This window comes from Manis pentadactyla, chromosome 13 (genome assembly GCF_030020395.1).
Source record: "Manis pentadactyla isolate mManPen7 chromosome 13, mManPen7.hap1, whole genome shotgun sequence".
NCBI classification, from domain to species: domain Eukaryota; kingdom Metazoa; phylum Chordata; class Mammalia; order Pholidota; family Manidae; genus Manis; species Manis pentadactyla.
This window is the reverse complement of record NC_080031.1, coordinates 47,140,805-47,144,692: the sequence shown is the minus strand read 5'-3', so window position 1 is coordinate 47,144,692 and position 3,888 is coordinate 47,140,805. Positions and strand designations below refer to the sequence as shown.

The 3,888-nt window shown below is 32.7% G+C and overlaps 1 pseudogene; it reads left to right on the top strand.

Moving 5' to 3' along the window:
* Window positions 1–2,691: 2,691 nt before the first annotated feature.
* LOC118908134 (olfactory receptor 14C36-like) lies at window positions 2,692–3,624 on the top strand (annotated as a pseudogene).
* Window positions 3,625–3,888: the final 264 nt, after the last annotated feature.

Below are 3,888 nucleotides of genomic sequence, written 5' to 3'. Positions count from 1 at the left end.
TAATTAAAGCTAAGAAATCCCAGTAATTGAATACTTAATTATTTAATGAAAATACTAGGCTTAGAGAATTTCTATAAAATGTGACTTGTGTTACATATTCCAGGTTATGTTACATTGATTTTTAGTAGTTCATTAATGAAGAGTAGAAATGGACATTAAAAGGCCAGTTTCTTACACACAAGAACCCAAATATCCTAATTAAATAGCAAATATTGGGTGTTGGATCTCTGTATATCTACTAGATTCACCATTTTTACTATGTTAGAAATCAAATGCTATTAAATATATTATAAGTAAATATTTTTACATGCATTAAATAAACACTGAGTGAACAATTACTGCCTGTTTTAAGGAAATTCCACCAAAGGTATTAGGTATTGTATGTATTACTAGTAATTTCCAATATTAAACTATTTGAATTCATTTACTATTATCATTTTTCAGATTAATACAGAAGTGTACAAGTATTCTTTACCTTAATTTATATACCTGGGTTTAGTATAAAATTTAGGTATATTTAATTACAATAGAACATGTATTCTCTCCTCCAAAGCAATTTGAAATTAACATGATTTGTTATTGCATCCCATTTGCTATAGACAGGCAGTTTTCCATGACAAGAATAATTAGTTCTTTGGACTGGAGCTGAGGAAATTTGTTGAAACAAATGGATCACTTATTTTAACATTTCATCTAGACAATCAACACTTATAGATCTTTAAAAGACTTTTTAGTTGTATGAACTAATATTATAAATGGAAGTATGCTTGCATATATGCACACACATAGCTGTATAGTTGCGTATGTATGTACAATTTGTAGTATATTCAATATAAAGTACAATATTCAAAAGCACTTCTGAATTTTCCAAAGTTAAATTCTTCACTTCAGTATTTCCCAATGTGTTTGTAAATAGCAGTAATTAACTTTTTAACATAAGGAGCAGTAACTTAAAAATCATTTATAATCTTGGAGACTCTCAACTCAATTTTTTTATATTTGAAAAGAAGAACTATAAATTTCATTATTTTACAAGAAATATAATAGGCTTTATGAATGTGTAACTCTTTATATTTACCAAATACTAATGTAAAAAGGAAAACATTTCAAATGGTCTCGATTAATATTTTTGAAATTTGGAGATATCCTATTTACACTTCTTCAAACTTTTTACAGTTTTTTGATGAATCATATGAATGAACAATAAAATAAATGAAATAAATTTTCAAATAGTATTTCTGTTACATAAAAGAGTACAACAATAGAGCTCAATCAATAACACTAGTGGACAATATCCATTTTTCTTGGAGTTACAAATGGTAATTGCTTTAGTGTAAAAACCAAAATGTATCTGTAGTTCTATGACATTTTGAACATTTTAAATATATATCTAAACATTCCATGCAATCATCTTTAAAAGGATGATTACACATTGTCTACTATTTTTTCTTAGGACCCATGATTTTAATTTTAAAATACTTTTTAAAAACAGGAAAAACAAAAAATATCTGAATCTTTGAATTGAATAAGAAAACATTGTGTATTGTTCCCTCACTGAAATAAGACACTTAAAAGACAGTATATTTATTCTTCCAATTAAACCTTGATGCTTTCAATAGTTCTTGAATTATTTTGAGTAGGCATTAAAAAATGTTAAGTGATTAAAACTTTAGTTTGTACTTTCACAGGTGCAGAAGGGTTTTCCTACATTAGACCTGCAAAAAATTTATTAATTTAAGGTGGCAGTAAATAGTGTAATCATTTTTGAGTTATTTATGAGTAAAAATACATTCATTGAGAATAATATTATGAGATAACCTATTATGTTACACTGCCTTTATGACTATTATTAAAAACTCTGGGTGTATTTTTCATGGTGATGTGTTTCCTTATTTTCAAGTTAATATTGGCATACAGAATTGTACTAGTTTCAGGTGTGGAAAATAGTGATACAATATTTTTAAACATTATGACATCATCACCATGATAGGTCTAGTTAACATTCATGGTATAACATTATTAAAATGTTATTGGCTACGATCGTTATGCTGTAAAGATACCTCTGTGATTTATTCATTTTGTAAATGGAAGTTCATGGCCCTCATCTTCATCTATCTCACCCACCCCTTACCCCCACCCCTGCCAGCAACCACTAGTTAGTTCTCTGTATGTATGAGTGCCTTTCAGATTGGGACGTTTATTTCTTGGGTTTTGTGTTTTAGATTGCACATATAAATGAAATTATATGGTATTTGTCTTTGATTTATTTCACTTAGCATCCTTCTCTGCAGCCCAACATGTGTGGTTGCAAATGGCAAGGTTTCATTCTCTTTTATGTATATAGTGAGTTGTATATTTAAACTTATGTTTGAATCATGACATCTTTCTTAAATAATAAAGCTCATGGGCTGTATATGATTGATAAAGTATGAACACTGAATAACATAATCAGATAAGAGATGGACAACCACACCATTCCTATTTTTCCATATAATCAATAGTTGAAAATAAACTGAGCATATGAAAAGACTAATAATGATGGACATTTTCTTTACACAAAGGCCAACTTAACACAATGGAGGGAAACACAATCAACTGAAATATTTAAAGAATTTTGTGAAATGTGTTTCTAAGCCATGTATTTCATTGTTTATGCCCTCTGCATTCCAGGTCAAATATCATTTCCAGAAAATGACCAATTACACCAGGGTGACTGAGTTTCTCCTCATGGGATTTGTTAAAAGGGGAGAAATAAGATTCCTACAACCCATGTTCTTTCTTCTGATGTACTTGGCCACCTTGTTAGGGAATCTTCTCATCGTCACTGCTACTACATTTGACCAGAACCTTCACACACCCATGTACTTCTTCCTCAGGAACCTGTCCATCTTAGATGTGTGCTACATTTCTGTCACTGTCCCCAATGCCTGTGTCAACTCCCTCACTGACAACAGAGCCATTTCATTGGCTGGCTGTGCAGCTCAGATATTCCTGGTCAGTTATTGTGCATATGTAGAGTTTCTGTTCCTCACCGTCATGGCCCTTGACCGCTATGTGGCCATCTGCCAGCCCCTCCGTTACCCCGTCATCATGAACCACCAGTTCTGTGTCTGGACAACACTGGTCTCCCTGCTCAGTGGCCTTATCTATGCAGGTGTGCACACAGGGAACACATTCCGGCTGTCTTTCTTTCAGTCCAACGTGGTCCATCAGTTCTTCTGTGACATCCCCTCTCTGCTGATGCTCTCCTGCTCTGACACCTTCAGCAATTTCCTCTTACTTATTATCTCTGCCATTGTGGTCTGTGGTGGCTGCTTTGTCTTTATCATCATGTCCTACATTCATATATTTTTCACTGTGCTGAAGTTTCCAACCAGAGAGTGAGGCAAGGCCTTTTCCACGTGTGTCCCTCACATCCTGGTGGTGTCTGTCTTCCTCATCACTATTGCCTACGTGTACCTGAAGCCTCCAGTAGCATCTGAAACTACCCAGGACATGATTCTTTCTGTATTTTACACCATAGTCCCTCCATTCTTGAATCTCATCCTTTACAGTCTTAGAAACAAACAGGTCAAGGAAGCTGTAAGAAAAGTACTAATAAACTTTTCTTCTCAAAAACAATAAAGTTCTTGTTTAGGTCCATTCCTGGGACACTGAATGAGTTGCAAATATTTAGAAACACACTGCCTTACTGGGTTTTACATATTAGGCTGCACCCTCCTAAACAACTCAGTTGAGATGTGTGTAATTTTCTTATAAAAATTCACTTCATTTTACATTATGCTTTCAATTCATCCTGTATAAAATAAAATTCTTCTAGTATCTGCTTTAATGAATGGATATGATTAATGATATTGATGAGGATCATTTTAGATTTATGTTTAGGAT